This window comes from Symphalangus syndactylus, chromosome 6, assembly GCF_028878055.3.
Source record: "Symphalangus syndactylus isolate Jambi chromosome 6, NHGRI_mSymSyn1-v2.1_pri, whole genome shotgun sequence".
Taxonomy (NCBI): domain Eukaryota; kingdom Metazoa; phylum Chordata; class Mammalia; order Primates; family Hylobatidae; genus Symphalangus; species Symphalangus syndactylus.
The window spans coordinates 42,945,858-42,969,087 of record NC_072428.2 but is presented as its reverse complement, the minus strand read 5'-3'; the positions used below and the strand labels follow the sequence as shown (position 1 = coordinate 42,969,087).

General features: G+C 42.9%; 1 protein-coding gene across 6 annotated transcripts in view; it reads left to right on the top strand.

Moving 5' to 3' along the window:
• The first annotated feature begins 21,998 nt into the window (after positions 1-21,998).
• Positions 21,999-23,230, top strand: part of BMAL1 (basic helix-loop-helix ARNT like 1) — a 110,021-nt gene continuing 108,789 nt past the window's right edge. For 4 of the 6 annotated variants that reach the window (XM_063641975.1, XM_063641971.1, XM_063641974.1 and 1 more), the window contains exon 1: positions 22,005-22,116. The gene's annotated coding sequence lies outside the window, so the exon portion shown is untranslated. Of the gene's footprint in view, positions 22,117-23,230 lie in introns of all 6 variants that reach the window. The other 2 variants (XM_063641972.1, XM_055282372.2) reach the window with 1 other exon arrangement.

The window sequence follows — 23,230 nt, the reverse complement described above, 5'->3', positions numbered from 1 at the left end:
GAGAACTCTGTGAGGGGAGCAACATCTTGATAGGGGACTTACCACCTTGAGAAAGTGGCAGTGATGCTTGAGAAGACCCTGAACATCCTGGGGAGTTTGTTCCCAGTGGAAAGCAGCGGCTCTGTGGGGCTTAGAAGTCATGACCAAATTCATAGATGAGAGAGGTGATGGAGGAAGAGATAGATAGGAATGGCCACGTCTGAGCTTGTGCATAGCATGTTGAGTTTAAGTGAAAGGAATTAATTCACTCCGAAAATCATTGTTGATGATCTACATACTAGAGTAGGAATACAAATGAGACATAGTCATACCCTTAGGGAACATCATTTCACAGAGAAAATAGATTCATAGCTTAGTGATTAGAGTGCAGTTACATAGCTTGGGCCCAGACTACAGCTTTGCCACTTGACGTACAGTTACTTAAACTCTATGAATCTTCATTTTTTCATTGTAAAATGTGGATAATAATAAAACCCACCTTGGCTGGGCACTGTGGCTCATACCTGTAATCCCAGCACTTGGAGAGGCCAAGGCAGGAGGACCATTTGAGGCAAGGAGTTTGAGACCAGCCTGGTCAACATGATAAGACTCTGTCCCTACAATTTTTTTTTAATTAGCCAGGCATGGTGGCATGCACCAGTATTCCCAGCTAATCAGGAGGCTGATGTGGGAAGATTGCTTAAGCACAGGAGTTCGAGGCTGCAGTGAGCAGTGATAGCTCCATTGCACTCCAGCCTAGCAGACAGAGAAAGACCCTGTCTCAAAAATAAATAAATAAATAAAAATATGACCCACCTCATCAATTTGTTACAAAGATTAAATGAGATAATACATGAAAAGAACTTAGCATGGTGTCTGTAATACAGTTCTCATTAATGTCAGCTATTACTATTCATTAGAATACAGAAGGAGAAGTGTTGAGATACAGAGATGACCAGAGTGCTTTTATAACTAGACGAAATCAGGAGAATACTTCTATCATTTTAGAATGAAGAGGTCTTTTAAAGTAAAACATAAAACTTAAAAGCCAAAAAGCAAAATATGGTCATATTTACTAATATAAAAGTGTGAAGCTTAAAAAAAGTGCATCTTCTATATGAAAAGAGGCATTATCAAGTTAAAAGGCATGCTAAAAATTTTGGAAAATATGTTCACCCTCTCTAACAGACAAAAGTTTATATTCATACTATGTTCAAAGTTATTACAATAGTCAAATTTGTAGAGATGAAAAGTAGAATGGTGATTTCCAGGGGCTGGGGAGAGAAAAAATGAGAAGTTACTGTTTAACGGGTACCGAGTTTCAGCTTTGCATGACGAAAAGCGTTATGGAGATGGATGGTGGTGATGGATGCACAACATTGTGAATGTACTTAATTCCACTGAACTGTACACTTGAAAATGGTTAAGATGGTAACTTTTATGTCAGGTGTATTTTACCACAATGTTTTTTTAAAAAGCCATTGCAAATGAAGAAAAATGAAATTGAACACTCCAATAGAAAAATGATCGATGGATATAAAAATAGTTCACGGATGAAGGACATAAATGATGGTTAAATATCAAAAACTATCAAGCTCAACAATTGAAAACAGGAAAGTTTTTGACCAATTAGGTAGCACAGATTAAATACAGCAATAATACCCACTCATAGTGTGAGCCTCTGACACTCTTATGCAACATGTGTAGGAGTAAAAATGGGCAGTAGAATGCTTTTTTAGAAGACAATCAGGCTGGAGCTATCAACATACGAAATGAGATGCCATTTGATCCAACAACTCCATTTTTAGAATATATTCCAGGCCAGGAGTGGTGGCTCACTCCCGTAATCCCAGCACTTTGAGAGGAGAGGTAGGTGGATACACTTGAGGCCAGAAGTTCGAGATCGGCCTGGCCAGCATGGCGAAACCCCGTCTCTACCAAAAATACAAAATTTAGCTGGATGTGGTGGCGCATGCCTGTAATCTTAGCTACTCGGGAGGCTGAGGCACTAGAATTGCTTGAACTGGGAAGGCGGAGGTTGCAGTGAGCTGAGACTGTTCCACTGTACTACAGCCTGGGCGACAGAGTGAGACTCTGTCATGATGAAACCTGTCTCTACTAAAAATACAAAAAATTAGCTGGGCATGGTGGTAGGCGCCTGTAGTCCCGAGGCTGAGGCAGGAGAATGGCATGAACCCGGGAGGCAGGGCTTGCAGTGAGCCAAGATCTCACCACTGCACTCCAGCCTGGGTGACAGAGCGAGACTCTGTCTCAAAAAAAAAAAAAAAAAAAAATATATATATATATATATTCCAGAGAAATAGCCACTGAAATGTATAAAGGTATAAAGGGATTTATACCAGCATTGCTTGAGATTAAAAAAAAAGAAGCTACCTAAATAGCCATAAAGAAACAGATTTTTTTAAATGGTAGTACAAGCACACAATGAATCAGTAATCAGCCACTGAAAAAGCAAAGCTGCTCTCTCTATTACAACATGAAAAATAAATACGAGAGATAGCAATTGAAAAGTAACACACTAACCAGTATTATCTCGTGATCTGTTTTTTACTTTCTAAAAGTATACAATGGTCCCTTTTTTATTTAAATGAAAAGATTTAGTATATGCTTATAAATGCAAACAAAAGAACTCAGTGGTACCTGTGGTCACCTGGAGCCATGAGAATGGAAAGGGAGGCTTTCATTTTTTACTTTATACACCTCTGTGATGTTTGCTCACAGTTTTCTAGGAGCACTTTCTAGTTTTTATAATAAAAGAAGCAAACATGAGAAAGTTAGGAGAAAATAAAAGTGTTTGTGGAGCCTAGAAGCAGAAGTAACTAACATCCTACAAACAGTGTCAGAATGGGGTGAAAAGCTGTTGTAAGATGAGCAGGAATGTGCTAAGTGGAGAAGGTGATGAAAGGCCTCCCCAGGCTGAGGGAGGCAGGCACCTTAGAAGCAAGGTCAGGACACCTGTCAGTGGTGGGGACGAACAGGTGTGACCAGGCAGGAAAAGGCACTTAGTTGATGATATCAACTTCCCCCAGTTCCAAGTGGAATGTGGATTTGAAAGAGTACATTCTTTCACCCAAAAGTATTTACTGAGAACTACTATGTGATATAGAACAAAACCCACATGAACTCTCTTCCTTTCAAATTGCTTTCAGTCTAATGGTAGGGGCACACAAAAAGTTAAATTAAATTTAAATTTAAGTAAGATAAAATTAAATAACTGGCAAGGGCTTTGAAGAAAATACTGACAGTGCTGAAGTGTAGAATATGGGAGATGGGTCTAAGCAGTTATGTTTCAGTTTATATGCACACTATTTTTAAAGCCATTATAGTAGTGAAATTCAGAGATGAAAAGGAGAATGGTGATTGCCAGGGGCTGGGGAGAGGAAATATGAGGAGCTACTCTTTAATGTGTACAGAGTTTTAGCTTCGCACGATGAAAAGAGTTATGGAGATGGTTAAGGAGATAACTACAACCCTCTGAGGCAGTTTTGTTTAAGCTGAAAGTTGAAGGATGACAAAGCGTGCGCTTAATGGAGGCATTGCAGTGAAGGGCAAAGCTTTCCAGGCAGAGAACACCATGTGCGAACATTGAGAGAGGAAATGTCTGTTTGAGAAAGAAAGGAAAGCCAGTGTAACCATTTTCCAAAGCAATTCCAGGAATTTGCCTAATATGGTATTCCTTTATAGCACCTAGGTTGGCTGAGGGCTGGGGACCTGGAGTGCCCTTCTGCAAACACCTGTTAACTAATGGGCTTTTTGTTTGACATGGCATTAAAATTTTTTACTACATACTAAATCTTGTACCCTAACTTCATTCATGTGTCCTTAGGCATTTCTACTCTGTGTGTTGTGTATCTGTGTGGGCGTGGGGACAGAGGGAGAGACAGAGAATGAAAAACAAAGACAGAGAGATGGAGGGAGAGAGAAACAGAGGAGAAGGAAGGAGGAAGAGGGAGACTTGGAGTGCAATTTAGGTATGCTATCTGTTCCTATCTTAAACAATTAAACGCAGAAATCGTGCTCCCTGAAACTGTTACTCTTTTGAAACTGAATACCATCAGTGTTGGTGCAAGCCAAATGTTGCTGAAAGTCACATTGAATGCAAAAAGCTGCATGGAGGGAGAGCAGCAGGATTGACCATTGTGCAATGCAGCTTCTTTTAAACTTTTGGCCATTATATGAATGGCAAAGAATGTAACAGCTGATGTGTAAACTCTCCTTGATTCAATTAAGATGGAGCAAACACAGTACTCATCCCTGGGGAGCCCATAGTCTAATGGGGAAGATCAAGAGCATGGACCGATCCCACACAAGGTAATAGCTGCTAGAAGAGAGGCACGCATCTAGTGCCATGCAAACACAGATCAGGGAGCAACAAACTCAGCAGGGGTGGGAACAGGAGCCAGGAGTGCTCTTGCAAAAAGAGGTGAGATGTGGGGGGCACGTTGCAGGGCTGAGCAGGAGGCAGTCAGTAGGCGATGGGATTACAGGTAGAAGAAACAGCATGAATAAAGAAAGCAGAGCTGAAAGTACGCAATGTTTTCAGGAAATAACGAGCAGGCAAATGTGGTTAGAAGCTCAGGGAGTGGCTGGTAATGAATCTGAAAGTTAGGCAGAAAGTCAAGGAGTGAAGGGCCTTGGATGTCCTATGAAGAATTTTGGAATTTCTGTAGGTGTGTATTCAGGGAGGTTTCCCTCAAAGGCTTTCAGGAGAGGAGGTGATCTGAGAGCTGTGTTTAGAAAGATCACTGATTACTGCGTGACGGATGGACAGAGGGGCAAGTCAGGGCAAGCAGAAGAGACAGGATTCTTGTTTAGGACACTGTTCCTCCTCCACTCTACCCTCACCTCAGCCTGGCCTCTGTACAGGAATAGGTCCAATGGCGGATCGAGAAAAACACCAGTCAGCTTCCGCTCTTCCTCCACTGCAGGGCCGACCTCGACACATCCACACTGCGGTTTTCTCTTGGAAGGGAGGACCAGGCTAGCGGGGCAGTGTCCTCATGAGGCCTCGTGCACACCCCTAAATCCTCCGTTAGGAGATGCCTGTAGGCCTGTAGCAGCCGCAGACAGAGCTGAGCCCTGGCTTCAGACTCTTTCCTAGAGGGAGCAACGAGAAAATTGATCCTCTACCTTCCCAGGAGAGTACCTGCTTGGTGCTGGGTTATTTCCTAAGCTGAATTTTGGTTACTTTGTATTTCAGTTTAGGAAAGTCTCTGTCATTTGGGAACTGCTTTTCTGGCTGCAGCTCAACAGTGGCAAACATGGACACTGGGAACAGGCCCAGAGTCCTGAAATGATTAATATCCTATGTTGTGAGATGTCCAAACGCATGGATAGCCAAAGCATTTAGAGAGCCAGGCTAGGCAGTGCAGTGTGACGGCAGACAAGTCCCTTGAGTTATATGGGGGGAAAGATGCTACAATTCCATACACTAAATCAATGAAATTGAATAAAGGTTCTGAACCAAACCTCCCTGTGGACATTCACTTTCAGGAAATGGCTCGGGGCTGATTGGTCTGCAGAGCTCTGATCATGCACGGCTTCTCCAGGGAGACTCAGCCGATCCCCGGTTTACCATCTTACACTCTAGACCTGATCCCTCACTTTGACCAATGGCAACCCTGCCTCTCCTGACTGCCACAGATCAATTGCTTTGTTTATCTTATTGTCAGCCTGTTTTGGAAACACTCTCCTAGACTCCTGTCTGACTCATAGGTTAAGGAGCGTGAGTAATTCTTCTGGAACTCACTTGGAACAGGAGGGAACCCTTCCCATTTGATTTCCGGTCCTAAAAAAAGACAAGATAGTTCACACAGGATGCTAATTAGTTTTCCTATTCAACAGTTAGCGTGGCCTAGCCCTGTTTGGAAAGCTGCCTTTTGTGCTGCAAGGTTTAGAAATTTGAATACCTCCAGCTTTTATTCAGAATTTATAAAATGACACCAGACTATCGTTTCGTTGTGATTAGTTTTGCTGCTAAAACGGTAGGGTTTTCGGTTTTTTTGTTTGTTTGTTTGTTTTTTACAGAGGAAACCCAAATGATTTCTCTTATGAGACATAAAAATGAGGAGAAATGAACAACCAGATTTCTCTTCTAAATTGTTCTCGTTTTATTGTTGGTGGATGAAGGTAACCTCTCATTGTCCTCCTGCTGTATTTTTTGGCCTGTCCTTCTAAGCGGTGATGTAAACTCATGAAAGCTTTCACTCCAAATGGGTGTGGCTCTCTTTGTAGCCAGAATGATTTGGCGTTCACTTTCTGTAGCAGAAATGGTAAGAAAGTGGCTTTATATTCTTCTGTTTCTAAACTGGCTTAAGAGAGGACCAGCCCCTTCGTGGAAGTCAGATACCTGAGAGCTTTTCAGGTTGCCGATAGGAAGTATTCTAGCTCTGCTGGGGGAAAAAGCACGGAGCGCAAGTTCGAAGTCTCACCTTAGGGGCAGGGTTACAGGGAGCTTTAACTTTCTACTTTATGCAGTTTTGTACAGTTTGCATTTTTCACAATGAGTGTGGAAGACAGGACGAAAAACCAATCAAAGACTGACTATATTTATTTGGAAATCGTTTCTTCATTCATTTTTGTCTTAGCTGCTCTGTGACCTTGGACAAGTTAATTCACCTCTTTGTCCTTCTCTGTAAAATAAAGGTGGCAATACACCCTATATAAGGCTGTTGTGCACTAAAACATCTAATGCACGTAAGTACTCATATTGAGTACACATAGTCATGCTCCGTGAGCTTTACTGTTGTTGTTGCATTGTTGATATTGCTCACTGCCAGTACCCAAGACCCCTCTCTGAAGCATGGCTGTTGAGTGGTGCAGAATGTAACTCTCACCCTTTTGATTGCAAGGAAGAATATTAGTCTTAATTAGAAAAACATTATATTGGGAAGATTTGGAAGAGAAAGGCAAACCCACACGTTTCCCCACTTTCTCTCCAATCATTTCTCCAGAAAACAGCTGAGAAGGTCACTGTCCATCCCATGCTTCTTCCAAGTGTAAGTCAGATTAGGTTCCTCCTCACTTGAGCCCTCTAAAGGCTTCCAAAGCACTTTGAATAAAGTCAGACTCACCTGCCCTCCTAGTCCCTCCAGATCTGCTTCTACTCACTTCTTTCCTGGCCTATCCACTCTCCTGCCAGCTCATTAAGCTCTGGCACCCGATCAGACCTCATATGGGCAGCCCACCCTTCTATATCCACTGTTCTTCATGGGTCTCAGTCTAAATATCACCTCCTCAGAGAGGCCCTTTCTTGTCTATTCCCTTCATTATCCCGTACACAGCCCTCTGTCTATTTCACTGTACTTGACAGAAGCTATAACTAGTTTACTTGCTTGTGGGTTTCTCTTACCAGATTATAGGCTCCAGGAAGGCAAAGAGTAACCTGGACTGGCGTGTAGTAAGTTCTTATTAAATACCCCATAGTAAGTGGGCAAGGCGCAGATCTGTGGAAGGAGTAAGAGAAGGAGAGAACGAAAAGGAACAAAGGAAGGAAGGAAGGAAGGAAGGAAGGAAGGAAGGAAGGAAGGAAGGAAGGAAAGAAGGAAGGAAGGAAGGAAGGAAAGAAGGAAGAGAGGAGAGGTTAACTATTCAAGTGGGTGGCTTTAAAAGTCTAACGACTGGTAGAATGTGGTGCCAATGACAGAAACAGTTTGGGAGGGAGAGTAAGATTAAAGAGTAGATTGAGAGCTTGGTTCAAACATGTTGCATTTAAAGTGAGACTGGACACCTAGGTGAAACTTCCACCAGGCAGAAAGATGCAGGACTAAAACTCAGGACCAGGCCAGGGCTGGAGATGCCAGGTAGAGAGTGATGAAGTGGTATTTAGTCTCTCAGAATGGAAGAAACCTTTAAAGGTCAGGGAAGGAAGGAAAAGAGAAGTAGCTTCTGGGAACCAAACCTTTGGGTTCTATGGAAAATATGATTGCAAAACAGAAATTTAAAGGAATCTGTAAAAAGCAAGATCATGAGTGGAGCCTGAAGCTTAATTTGACCCAGCATGGGAAACCTCACCCTGGCAGGACGTGAACGGATTGACAGATTGCTGTCTCCATTCAGGGTCAGTGAATGAGAAGGCACATTCAGACAGACAGGAGATGGAAGATGGTGTGAGGTCATGGCCAATGGGGAGGAGGACAGGTTCTGAAGAAGGCACCAATATAGTATAAAATGCCTACGGACACGTTGCTCACAGGCTACTGATACCTCTTAGCAGTGTCCTGCCAATTAGTGAGCAGGTGATGGCGATGACACCAGGCAAAATTGTGAAGTTAATGGATTCTTTCTTTCCCTTCAAGTCTTTTTCTGCTTCCATTTGCTGTTGGTGGTGTTTCTTAGAGGGACCACGGAGAAGAGAAAACAGTAGGGCCCTGGAGCTGGAGGGGTCTGGGTTTGTATTACCTACCGCCAGCTTGGTGTTTGGGAACATTTTCTCTGTGATTTTTAGTATTGTTAATCTTTCAGGTGAGGATGATAATACCTACCTCCCAGGTAGTTATGAAGATATCAGAAAGCCTCTGAAAAGCCCCTAGCACACAGTCAGTGCTCTAGAAATGTTAATTCTCTTCCTTCCCAAGGACTTTCACTTTCTGCTCCCTTCCATTCTTATCAGAAATTAGTGAAACTATTTTATCTCTTCTAGGAGTATTGGCACTTAAAGCTTTTTATGCACTTGTGAAATGCATTTTTAATTATTCATTCATTCTTTCCACAAATGTTTACTGAATACTTACTACGTTTGTGTCCAGTGCTGGGCTACGTGCTGGGAGCACAAGGGTGAATACAACAGACACACCACACCTCAAAGCTTGTTAGGGAAATTAGCTTCACTGTTCTAAAGTATATGCAGGAGGGTGCAGCAGTAGTTCCCAAACTCCTGCATGCACCAGAATCACTCTGAGGGCTTTTTAAAACTGATTGCTGGGCCCTATTCAAAGAGTTTCTGGCTCAGTAAATCTGGAGTAGAGTCTAGGAATCTGCATTTCTAACAAGTTCTCAGGTGCTGTTGCTCCTACTGCTCATGGTTCAAGGACCACACTTGGAGAACCATTGCAACAGAGCGTTAGGGAGAAAGGGGAATAGGGTATTAGTAGATATTAGTAGAGTATTGTCAGAAGAATCTGGTACCTCTTGTCTTTAAGATATGTTGTTTTCTTTGATAAAGGTAAGCTGAGGTTATTCCAGCTAAGTGCATGAACTCCAGATGTTTTGGAGGTACAGAGGACCTATAGGCACAGCAACCTCAGCTTCCAGGTGCGGAGCCCGTTTGCTTTCCATCCCAGTTCATCTCTTCTCCCTGTCCTTAAAGTCTCTATTCAAATCAAAGCCTTTTTCTGATGACTTTCCTCACTTTCCCAGATAAATTTTGGCCATTCTCCGCTCCCATCACACTTAATACGTCTCTTTATTATGATAACCATCTCACTGGATTGTAAACTTGTTTATTGACTTATATTCCCCGCTAGCCCAGAAATGCCTTGATAGGTGGAACTATATCTTATATCTCTCAGTATCGCAGTTAAAACTTGAATGTTTATGGACCACTAGACTGATAAGACAAATGGATGTGTTTAATGAGTACTAAATTACATGATATGAGGAAAAACCATCAAAATGATACTGTGTGTAGATACTGAGAACTGGGAGCAAGTGTTCTCTTGTCTGACCAAAATGGGTTGAACTTGTTACTCCACTGATAGCCATGTAATCTTGGATCAAATGCCCAATCATTCTGAACTTTCCTTTCATTATTGGTAGAATAAGAGCATTAATCTTTGCATGTGTGTGAGGATTAAATGAAATAACGTATATAAAATGTTTAGCATAGTGCTTGGCACATAGAAAATGTGAAATAAAATTTACTATGATAAAATAAAGCAAAAGGAAGAATTAAAAAATGAAAACTGGGCTGGAAAAAAGTGACACTGTCAGTTAAAGCTATTTATAATACTTGCTTAATATTCATGTCTAATTACTAAGAAGCAACCTTTTTGCATATCAGTTAATATATGTCAAATTAACTTTGGTAATTATTTTTCCATTAAACTGTGTGTTGTTCTCAAGTCAAGAAGACTGAAGACTAAGGAAAAGCCATTTGAATTGGTGTTTAGGATGTCATTGGTGACTTTTAAAAACTTTCATTCAGGAAAATGGGCATATAGGAGGATAAGGAAGGATTTCAGAGTGTATAACAAGAGGCCGCAAATACAGACAACTTTTTTGGGATAAGTATAGCAATACTTAAGAGAGAAAGATAGGCCAGGCACAGTGGCTCACACCTGTAATCCCAGCACTTTGGGAAGCTGAGGAGGGGAGGTCATCTGAGGTCAGGCGTTAGAGACCAGCCTGACCAATATGATGAAACCCCACCTCTACTAAAAATACAAAAATTAGCCGGGTGTGGTGGCATGCGCCTGTAACCCCAGCTACTCGGGAGGCTGAGACAGGAGAATTGCTTGAACCTGGGAGGCAGAGGTTGTGGTGAGCCGCGATAGTGCCATTGCACTGCAGCCTGGGCAACAAGAGTGAAACTCCATCTCAAAAAGAGAGAGAGAGAGAGATAATAGCAACTCTTTGTTGAACAACTTATCTATAGGAACTAAATGTTTCCATTGGCATTAGCAACATATACCAGATTCGAAATGGTTTTAATGCAATGTACCAGGTATTCTTGAATCTGAAGCCCTGCAATTCTTTTCTCTATATTCTATGAAGTAAATGTTCAAATTCACATGTAGCTCATTTTAATGTTTCATTCCAAGGGCGATTTCTTTACCAATGGATTCCCAAGTGTTTTTTTTCAAAGAGCGCTTAAAATGTTTCTACTTTAAAAATGAAGCTTTTTTACAGGCTAGCTATTTAAAAATGGGCAACACCCTAGTGAGAGGAAGAGTACTGTTAATAAATCTGATTTTAATGACCCTGGCAGGGCAGAGCAAGCAGGACCCTGTCATTGCTGAATTGGCCTCAAATACAGTAAAGCACAGGAAATGGGATGACAGCAAATTTCAAAGCACAGCAAAATCCTCATTAATGCTGAACATGGAAATCACACTTCAGCTTAAAATTTGCTGAAACAGAAATAGAAAACAAACATGAGGCCCTTTGGGTCTTCTTGTGTACAAAAAAAATGAGCGATGGATTATTCTGTAGGATTCTATGATAATCAGTTTTGACTGCTTGTTTTTTGGGAGCTTTTATCTTCAGATTCATTCTCAAGGCGAGCTCATCTAGTGCATTCTCTCCAGTGTGTTTAAGCGTGCACCAAGGACTATCCTACGAACAGAAACTTGAAGAGGAAAGCTTTTCAGCCTCAAAATAAATAAATAAATAAGGCTTCTGCATTGCAGCTAATGGCCTCTTACAGAGGCTTGCAGAGAATAAGTGCAGTTTAGAAGCATGGTTAGTAACAAACCAAAAAAAATTAATTATGATTTTTTTGTTCTTTGGTGTGTGTGTGGTTTTTTTAAAAGAGGAAATGCATTTTTCTAGTTTAATCAACTTAACAGACCCTTTCCCTCCTTGCAGAATAAGAAACAATGTGTTTTCGAAGGACTATCGTACTTAATATTTTAAAATCAAATTTTATTTTCTAAACTTGACTAATCTACAACTTTCAAATGTAGTGAGTTACAGACCATCATTTATAAGGTGATCCCTTGGAAGTTTGAAAATACTTTCTAATGGGGAAAAAGTGTTCTTTTCATTGTGTTTTCATACTAACACAAGTCTTGCTAACCCATGAATGTATTTAAAAGGACATATAATACCCCCTTTTTTTTCCCTTTGAGATAGAGTTTCACTCTTGTCACCCAGGCTGGAGTGCAATGGTGTGATCCCGGCTCACTGGAAACTCTGCCTCCTGGGTTCAAGTGATTCTCCTGCTTCAGCCTCCGAGTAGCTGGGATTACAGACGTGTGCCACAACACCTGGCTATTTTTAAATTTGTTTTTAGTAGTGACGGGGTTTCACCATGTTGGCCAGGCTGGTCTTGAACTTCTGACCTCAGGTGATCCGCCGGCCTTGGCCTCCCAAGGTGCTGGCATTACAGGAGTGAGCCACCGCGCCTGGCGCAGGACATATGATACCTTTTATTAGTAGTACTATCCTACCTTTTATTAGTAGGAATAAAAAATAGAACTCTTTATTCCTACTAATAAAAGGTATTATATTAAATAAATAGCACTATTTCAGGTTAGAGAAAACACAAACATTAGAGCCAAAGCCACCTGAAATCTGAGTTGAATTCTAGGTTAGCTGCTTACCAGATTTGTGATGTTGAATGAATAGCTTTACCTCTCTGAACCTCAGTGGCTTCACCCATAAAATGGGGGTAATACCCACATCCCAAAGTTGCTGCTGTGAGGCCAGCACATGGGCTGAGAGCCGCCTCTGGAGTCAGATGTCTGGGTTTGGATTCTGGCTCTCCCATTTACTTGCTGGGAGCCATAGGCAGGTTATTTAACTTCTCCACACATCAGTTTCTTCATCTATAAAATAAGAATAACATAGAAACTTACCTCTGGAGTTGTGTCAATTGTGTTGGGTTGAGTCCATATGTATAAAGTGTTTCAAATAATACTTGGCATGTGGTAAGCACCATAAAAGTGTTTGTTTTTATTATTATTATTTTATTAGGTATGTTTTCTGTCTCAAACAACAATAATGAACTATCCTAAGTTTAAAAATAGATAGATCGATGGAAAGATAAATAGATAGATAATAGTTACCTAGGAAACTGATTTGGTTCATGGTAATTTACCACTATATATAGGAAACAGATTTCATCCCCTAGATTGTGTAAATGAAAACATGGAGAAAGAAGGAAGGATTGTGTCCAGCCAAAACCACAATTTCAGCTGCACATTCAATTGGTTTAGAAAGAATGTCAAGTGTTACCTATTCTTCAGCAAAAGGAAAACAAGCAACAAGTCTCTGCAGCCAGACATAGAAAGCATTGTTTTGAAAAAACTGGAAAGAAGCTCTCAGACGTGCTTGGGCAAGATTATTATTCCACTGCATTTTAATTGCAATTTCCATACTAAAAATAGTTGCATTAGACTTCATTTATCATTGTTCAATAGCCCCATTTGTGGAATATGAAAATATTTAATGCCTTGCAAATGAAGACAGCTGGATGCTTAAAACCCAGTCTGAAGAATTAGAGAGTCTTACTGTATTGTTTTCCCCGGTACAATGAAATTGCTGTTTGTCTTTCATATTCTCAAGTCCTAAGATTAGAAAGGAGTGAGGGAAAAGGTTTGATTTTAATAGGTAGGTTACCAACTATTTTGGTTTCATCTACTTGGAAAGTTTAACTCCTAAACCTTATAATGGACCATGAATCATGGCCAGCCTTCCAAGGTGCCAATATTGCACTCTGCATTAGGGGAAGAGAGTGGAGTAGATGAGGTGGGGATTATGTGAGAAGAGCTGGCTCACTCTAATTTCCAAAGCCTGCTGTCCCTGGGAAGCATGAAATTACCAAGACCATGGCCTCAGGAAAAAAAATTATATTTTCCCCCTTTGGGCCCAGACCGGGCTCTTGGTTAAGGCATTGACCTGGCGTAGCGTATGGGGTTGTGGTGTTGTAGTGCAGAGGTCCTTAACTATGAATGTTCCTGGGCAGCAGAATGTCTTCCCCAGAAGCAGAGCTTCAAGCTGGAGAATGTCCAAAAAATAAAAGTAATGCCAAGCACCACTAAAACTGTAAGTTATATTGAATTTCATCTTGGAACTGGAAATTCACAATACAACTCTTGGTATTTCTCTATCAGTGTATTGAGATTAAAAGGAACTCCAAGGCATAAAAGCAGATCACCCTGGAATTTTCCAGGGATCCCAGCCCAACCAGGGCAAGTCATCTCAAAGGCTGTTCAATTTGAAGGTGGATAACTGGTGACTAACTAAGAAGAAAAAACCAGAATAACATGAAGTGGTGCCAGAAAACACATGAAGTGTTCTGGGACACTTGGCTCTCCTGGTTTCCTTTTTAAATTATTTTTATTATTATAAACAACTTTGAGAAAGTTTATCCCATAACCTCTTCAATAAAATGTAATCAGTGAGCTACTGCTAGAATACTTATAACTTTGTTCATATGTACACATCTTATTTACAAAATTTCAGTCAATCTGTATATGATGGGAGTCTTACTTTTCATATTACATTATTTGGCTTTTTTCTATATATTTATGGCTTAACTTCATATTTAACATTTAAAAGGATGGCATTGTATTTTATCCAGCTGATATAACTACTTATTTTCTCAAAAGTGAATCAACTTTCTAGTCCTTATTATTGGACTTGCTGAATAATGACAGCAACAACAACAAAATCAACATTCACACTGTAATTTATGAAAAAGTTTGTTTCTTTTTATACCCAATGAGATACTTTATTTGAACATATTGTCAACTCACTGTGAGGCAGAAAAACATAAAAAAATTTGATAGTTGCAACTTTAAAAATTGGCTAACAAATGATAGAAACAACTCAACTAAAGGAAAAAATTTTTTAAATTATTTATTCTTTTGTCTCTCTATACTATGGAATGTGGTACTTTTTGCTGGAAGTTGGTATGACTATTTAGAAAGCCAAGGCCGGGCGCGGTGGCTCACGCTTGTAATCCCAGCACTTTGGGAGGCCGAGGCGGGCGGATCACGAGGTCAGGAGATCGAGACCACGGTGAAACCCCGTCTCTACTAAAAAATACAAAAAAAAAAATTAGCCGGGCGCGGTGGCGGGCGCCTGTAGTCCCAGCTACTCGGAGGCTGAGGCAGGAGAATGGCGTGAACCCGGGAGGCGGAGCTTGCAGTGAGCCGAGATTGCGCCACTGCACTCCAGCCCGGGCGACAGAGCGAGACTCTGTCTCAAAAAAAAAAAAAAAAAAAAAAAGAAAGCCAAAATGGCTCAGTGTGCTGCACTCTGGAATCTCATTGATTGATTGATTGATTCATTTAACTAATATTTATTGCACACCTACTACCTGCTGGATACTATTCTAGATGTGAGAGATATGATAGTAAAAATAACCCTCCTCTCACAGACCTTACTGGGGGAAGCATACAATAAATTAACGAATACACAACAAAATGTCAGATAATGATATGTGTTGAAAAGAAAATTCAAGAAGGGTAAAAAGGTGAAATGCAGAGGCTGCTGTAATATTTCAGAAGGGATAGGAGGTTTTCTCTGATGAGGGGGTAATTGAAGCCAGTGCTTAAATCCTGTGTGTATCTCTGGAAGGTGATGTCTTGCGTGTGTCCATGCAAGAAGTACAGCTCACTTTCGCATGTCTGTATCATTTTTTATTCATTTGTTCAGACAATATTTGTTTTGATGAATGTGCTACTGCTTTGATAGCTATGGGAGATACAGAAGTGAACTATGCAGGTGTGGCACCTGCCTCACAGAGTTTATGAGAAGACAAGAAATTACAAGTGTGACAGTGCTTTGAAAAAGGAAGTACAAGGTGCTGTTGTGGTAGATTTTTATAGCTGGGAGGTCAGGGAAGGTTTCCCTGAGGAAGTGACCTTTAAGCAGCGAAGCAAGTGCGAGCCAGATTCATAGGTCAAAGGCAATGGAAGTAAGGGAAATTTACAGGCAGAGGGGATCAGTGTGCAATCTTTCTTTTTCTTTCTTTCTTTCTTTCTTTCCTTTCTTTCTTTCTCTTTTTCTCCTTCCTTCCTTCCTTCCTTCCTTCCTTCCTTCCTTCCTTCCTTCCTTCTTCTTTTCCCTCTTTCTTTCTTTCTTTCTCTCTCTCTCTCTCTTTCTTTTTTGGCTGTTGACTTTCACCTTTCTCACCTATCCAAATCTTCCAAGGGCTAAGAAGTTAATATCACTTGATTACATTTTCTTGCCCTTCTCTGGTAAATGTGCAAATGTATAATTTCGCAGTAGATGAATAAAAGAAAAATGTACATGCAGCACAGGAGTCAAAAACAACAATCATAATAATACAACCCAAACTAATGGACTTTATTCATACTCAAGATTTAGATAGTTTTATTTACAGTAAGTTTATTGTCAATCTTTTGTTAGCTGGAGTGCTATCAATTTATAACACAGATTTTGGCTCATAAATTTCCCAAAGACCATTTATCAAGCTATAGTCACTTGTGGTTTTGTATTTAACTCAAGTGCATATAATTTTCCATGTCTTTAAAATAAGTGTTATGGCAGAGAGAGAAGCAGCAGCAGGAGGAGATAACATTGAAACCTTATAAGAAAAAAATATGTAAGTTGTATTTCCTGTCTATACCAGCTGATTATTTGAAACCCAGTGTGGTAATGAAGTAGAGTAGGAAAGCTATGGGCCAGTTACATAAGCCTATAGCTTCCAGAGGGCCCTGAGGTTTAAAAATCCCAAAGAATGTTCTTTTCAAAACTGTTTACAGATGAGCCTCAATTTACGATGGGGTTATGTCCCGAAAAACCCATGGCAAGTCAAAAATATTGAAAGCTGAAAATACATTTAATATCCCAATATACCAATCATAAACTAGAAAAATCGTAAGTCAAACCATTGTGAGCCCAGGGCCATCTGTATAATAAAGAAACATTAGGAACTACGTGAATGCTTTCAATGAGAGAGTTTTGCATAGTGAGGTATAGTCTCTCCATACAATAAAAATGCTGCAGCCATTAGACAGCCTGTTGTAGGAGGCTCAATAACAAGAGAGAATGCATGTGATAATTTTTTAAAAGCAAGATGACAAAACTTTGATGTGATAAAAATTACATCAAAAGAGCTGGGTGTGGTGGCATGCCTATAGTCTCAGCCACTTGGGAGGCTGAGGCATGAGGATTGCTCAAGTCTAGAAGTTCGAGTCTAGCCTGGGCAACATAGCAAGACTCTGTCTCTGAAAAAGAAAAAAATTAGGTCAAAATATGATACAGTTACAGAAAAAATACATTGATATTTTAATGGGGGTTATATCTGTTTAATGGAATTATAGATTATTTTATTTTCTTCTTTATGTGTGTGCTTTCTAAATTTTTGATCACAAATGTAAATTGGTTTCATAATCTAAAAAAAAAAAGCAATAGATGTTCTTGTTCTTCCAAAGAGAAAGGAGATATTTGAGTAGCAGTCATTCTTACAATGCACACACATCTGTATGCAAGATGAGAGTTTTCCTTAGGTAAATTCTGAGCCTGTAGCTTTTATGTGAGTGGAGCAAAGGACCCAGAGTTCACTGCAGAGGATCTAAACAACTTTTGATGTTGGAGATCGTGCTTGGTGATTATAAACTTTTATTTTTAAAACACAAAACGAGAAACAGAGGGCCAATGAAGTAAGACAATGTTACAAGGTGTAGCTCTTTATAAGGAGTAATTCTTCTATCAATGACAGGTTAAATGACATCACTGCTTACATCTCACCACGCCAGCTGATGACTTATTAAATGGAATGTGTGTATGGTGCATTAATAATGTGGTGTGGGGCCTGCATGCTAGTTGTTCCTTTATTTCGTTTATATGGAGAGTGTGTGTGTGTGCATGTATGAAATCCACCTTTATTTTCATGGCCTCTGGATTTTGTATTATGCTTAGATGGGCCTTTCAAGATTATAGAACTTCTACTCATGTTTTTTTCTAGTGTTTTTACAGGTTTGATTATATGCACTTAAATTCTCTTTTCCTATGGTTTATGTTTTAATGTAAGTACAGGGTAGGGGGCAAATTTTATGTGTTTCCCTATGGCTAGCTAGTTGTTTCAATAGCATTTATTGAAAAATCCATCTTCTTCTAATCCTTTAAAATTCACTTTATAATTCAATTTTCCTATACTTTGGGTCTGTTTCTGGATGCTTTGCCTTTTAATTTGTCTATTGGTCTGTTTCTATACCAATACCAGACTATTTTATTACCACAGTTTAATAGTACACTTTGATAATGTATGAGATCAAATTCCCCCAATCTATCCCTTCTTTTCTTTTTCAAAAGCATACTGTAAGTTTTTTTGAGCTAATGCATTTCTGAAATGGCTTGCCTGAACACTTCCCTTTGCTATACTAACTAGAATGGATTCTTCCTTTCTTTTATATTCTCCAGAAAGTGAACTCTATTCTTCTCATCCCAGTGAAGCAGGGCAAAATTGATGCCAGTTTTTTGAAGACAGTGTCTATCTGTTCTTCAGAGCTTCTGTTGAGAAGCCATGTGGCCACTGGTGCTTTAGCTTCCTCTAGCCAAATGGAAAAGCCCCTTTCACATCTGAGCACCAAGATCTTTGGAATCTTGGCCATGTCTGCAAGCAAGATCTAGTCTAAAGCCTAATTACACAGTCTAGGACACATTCCAAATGAGGTATTACTGCTCTCCCATTCTGAGCTGCTATGGCCATCCCATTAAAAAAAGAGCCAAGGAAGGTCTTTTCAAAAGCAGCTGAAAAAGCTATAAACACTGGTTAACTCATTAATGCCTGATTTTTTTAAATTCCCATTTTCTGTACACCCAGATGTCAACCTTGGTTAACAGATCAAACCATTCACAAATGTCAAATCCCAAAGAAACGCAATCAGAATCTTCCAGAACAGGACTCAGAAGTCTGTATTTTTTAAAACTCCCCAGGTAATTCTAATGGATCCAATTATTGGATCAGAGTCAGGGAAACTACTGTAGATTATACTACTTTATCCTCAGTAACTTCATCTGTAAAACGGGAGCAAGAAATATCTATTTCACAGAATTGTTAAGAGTGATACCTAATATGTATTGCATCTTGACTGTATGCCAGGCACTGTGTTAAGGGCTTTCCATCTATCATCACATTGAACTCTTACAACAGCCCTATGAAGTAGATACTAGATTATCCCCCTTTTACAGATGAGGAAACTGAGGTACAAAGAGGTTAAGCAATTTGATAAAAGTCATCCAGCTAGCAAGTGTGGAGGGCAAGCATATCAACTGCTAGGGTTAACGTGAGGATTATATTAAATAATGTATTTAAAGCATCTGGTACATAGTAGGTGCAAATAAATGCTCTCTCTTATCTTCCTTTTATCCACATGATTCTACTCACGCCCAGTAAAATTTACATTGAGGACAATATTTTGACCTTAGCAGTGCCCTAAGAATTGAAAGTTCAGTATCCCGGAAAGTATAAAAGAAAAGGGAAGTTAGGTAGTAGTGGAAGGAGGTGTTTGGGATCTCCAACAGAGAGAAACACAAAGAAAGGTGTAATTACATAGAGAAAAACAGGTGCACACGAGGGAAGACAGTTGCTTGGCCACTGAGGGTAGGATAAGGCAGGGTGATAACCTTTAAAAGAGGAAAGCCACGGTATAAGATGAGAATCTCAGAGGAATGGAGTCCAGAAAGACACCTATTTCAGCCCCCCTCCCACTGCATGGTAATCCAATTCTCACTTGGACATTTTTTATGACAAGAAACTCAATTAATCAAGGCAGGGGATGCTCTAGCTATTAGACAATTGTTCATATTGATTCATTCTAGTTTCTACCCACAGGTTCTCCTTCAACTCCTTAAGGCCCTGAAGTGTAAGTTTAATTTCTCTTCTATTTGACAGTTCTTCACATATATCAAGACAGTTACCTTGTACCCCTGGGGCAAAACCTTCTGCTTCGTTTAATATTTCCTCATATGACATAGTTTCTAGCCTCTTTACATCCTGGTCCCTCTACTTGTGAATGTAGATAATTTCTTTCTGCCAAGTCTTAATTGCAGACAATACTTCATGTGGGTATTGACCAACACTGGGCAGCACAATAACACCTATCTTGCTTTACATGTCAGACTTCCATTGATGCAGCCTAAGAGCGTTTATTTACTTTGGCAGCCACAATTCACTGTGGACTCAGATTATTTGTCACCCAAGACCCTTTATCTTGCTCCTATACGCATCTAAGACACCTCTGCCTCCCGCTGGCTTCACACAGGGTGGGACTCCACATTTACCCTTGTTAGAGTCAGCCCACTGCTCCAATATTGTGTGTGGTTTTTGTAATAGCGTCTCTTCCCCTCCTGGCTTTGTGTCATCTGGACATGTGATGCGAATCTTCTGGATTTTCCTTCAGGACACTGATAAAAGTTCTGATGTCTGGACCTGGGAGAGAGGCTTCTGTCATTCTGAGGGTAACTGATGTGGTATAGAGGCTTTGAAATAAAAAGTCTGGTTTGAATCATGGCTTTGCCACCTACTGTGTGACCTTTGGCCAGCTAGCTAAATTCTGAGTTTCAGTTTCCCCATCTGTAAAATGGGGCAATAAAAGCTTCCTCACAGTGTGGTTATAAAGATTAAGGGAGAACATGAGGGGAAAGTACTTAGCACAGTGTCTGGTATGTAGTAGGTGCTGCTGGAATGTTGACTTCCTGCAATCTTCTTTTTGGTCAACGTGGACTCACTAATCAGCATCTTTAGGTTATGGTTACTTAACCAGTTATTAGTCCAATTAATGATACTAGCATCCAGCCCATATTTCTTCATCTTGTCAAGTGCTTCGCTTAAGTCCCACTTATCTAGAGTGATCTCCTCATGAAATGGGGGCAGAGACAAAGGAGCAATAAGATTCCATCTGCGTGTAAACTTAGGAAAAATAGCAAGCTACCGACGGAGTTGCTTGACCTAGAAAACAGTCAGCATTCAGACCAAAAGCACATATTGGGCACTCCGTGCCTGCCAGTGAGCTGGGGATGGGCAATGGTGTTACAAAGATTAAAAAACGCAGTGTCTGTGTTCAAGGAACTTACCAGGCTAGAAGTCTAGAGTCACGGGGGCCAGTCTGGGTAACAGAATTAGGCCAATTTATTTAATTCCATTTGTTCATGTATCCAGCCAACAGATATTTATGGTGCACTTGCTGGGTGCCGGCCCCGCCCCCACCACTCCACCCTACCCCAGCAGGCGCTAAAGGAGAGCTGGCATGATGGATAACGAAAAAGAAGACGCTGTCCTATTCAGGGAGTTTAACATCTGGAAGAGCCAGGAGTTCTTTGTGCTAAAGGCCCTCTACAAAGTGCCTGAGATGCAAAAATAAGTCACTTTCTCTGTCCTCTCAGAAACCGAGTCGCTGTCGTTATCAAATTTTTATTTTCTGTAACTGTTTCCTTCCGTCTTGCTCCGTAGACAGCTTTTTGCAGCAGAGAGCGCTGCCGCGGGGCTGGTGTCTACCCCTCAGTAAGTGGTCAAAACCTGGCTACTGGAAGGAAATGCAATGGAATCGCTCCGCGCTCGAGTATTCTCTTTGGAACTACGGGAATGACAGCTCCAGTGGGACACTTGGAGGTCATGACGAACGCAAAGAACGTGAGAACACTTGCAGTCCTCGGGGTGGAAATGCCTTCTAGAAATACTAAGTGTTCGTTCTCTCCTTTAGACTTTGGCAAACCAGGGGTTTTAGGAAGGGTCTGGCACTCAACGTTCCTAAAATTGGTTTCCTAGATGGAGCCGGAGGGAGGGAGGGAGTCAGGAACTGCTGCTTTTCGTCGGAATGCCCGGAGTGGAGAAGGAGGAGGGGGGGTGAGGGCGGGCGGCCAGACGCCAGCCGGCAGGGGACCCAGAGAAGTGGGACATCCCGGGCGACCCCGAGGAGCGCGGCTTGGGCACCGCAGTGGCCTCGGCTAGTGGGAGACCTGACGGGAAAGGGAGAGGGCAGGGGCGAGGAAACCAGGGAGCGCACGCGGATTGGTCCTCTCCTCGGGGCGTGCGCTGCTGTGCGCCAAATGATTGGTGGCAGGAAAGTAGCAGGTAAACCGGCCCTCGCCGCCTCGCCATTGGTCAGCGGCCTCTCTAGCCGCCACACAACTGGCCAGCGGGCTGCCGAGCCGCACGCGGATTGGCTGGGGGCGGCCGCCGGGACCGGCTCCCTTCGGGCGCTCGGATTGGCTGGCGGGAAGAGGCAGGTATCCGGGCTCCGCGGCTCCTCCATTGGTGGGCGGGGAAGGGGGGTTGGGCACAGCGATTGGTGGGCGGGGGGCCGGGCCTGGGCCGGCGGGGAGCGGATTGGTCGGAAAGTAGGTTAGTGGTGCGACATTTAGGGAAGGCAGAAAGTAGGTCAGGGACGGAGGTGCCTGTTTACCCGCGCCGGACTCACCGCCGCCGCCGCCGCGGGATCCGAGTGCGGGCGCGGGCGCGGGCGCTCCCGGCGAGCCACGGTGAGTGTCAGGCCGGCGGCGGCCAGCGGCGCGATCCCGCGCACCCCGTCGGGGGCCGTTAGCACCCTCGCGGGCGCTGCGCCCCTGCCGCCGCCCCGGGGGCAACCCGGCCGCCGGAGAACCCTGCCCGACGTGCCCGCTGCCGGCCTTAAAGGGCCCGTGACCGCTCCCTGCCCCCACCCGGGCCTCGGGGAGGCTGCGCCCCTTAAAGGCGCCGCGCCCGTCCGCCCCCATCCTCCTCGCGGGGGCTGCCGCTGCGGGCTAGGGCAGGCAGAGGTGCCGCAGGAGCCCTTAAAGGGGCCGGGAAAGTGTCCGCTGGAGTACCCACCGCCTTTCCGCGGGCATCGCTACCTGGCGGGGGGAGGGGGCAGCTAGCTGCCTCTTAAAGGGATAGCTCTGCACTTGGGGGCAGTGACTCGGCCAAGGAGGACTCCTAGATGTATCCCCGGGAGCTTCGGGGATCCCCGAGGGGATCATGCCTGATGGCTGCCCCCCAAGGGCGTTGGGCGAACGGTGCCGCGTCTGCCCTTCCTCCTCGCTTCACTTCCCTTTCGGGAGCCCGCGAGGCTGGGTGGGGGCGGGGAGGGCGTCTCCGTCGGGCTTGGGGAGTCCAAGTCCGCCCGCCCCTTCGGCCCTGTAGGCAGGGCTGGCGCTGCACCCGGGAATCCCCGGCCGACACGGGGCCGACCCTAGCCTGCGAACTTTCGTGGGGCCTGTGCCGTCCAGGTCCTGGGCGGCTCGCAAGGATGCCCCGTGGGTCTGCGGGCAGGTGCGCGTCGGCGTGGGGATGTCGCCTGGAGCCCAGATGCGGGCCGGCCTTGGAGCCCCAGAGCTCCGCGGAAGGCGCAGCGAGCCTGGCTCCAGCTCCGGGTTTGACAGATGTCAGGGAAGAAAAGGTTCCCGCTCGGCTATTGCCGGGCGTTGACATCCCAGAGAGCTTCCCGTTTGCTTGGAAGAAGACGAGGAAGGTAGAGGTGAACGTCGACCTTGTGGGGCGCATGTTAGCCACCCCGAGGGGTCGCGAGAGCCGGCAGCGGGGTGAGCGCAGGTGCCCATCGGCAGGAGCTGGGGAGGGAAGCGGTGTGCTGGACACCGGCGCCTGCTGTCAAGTTCT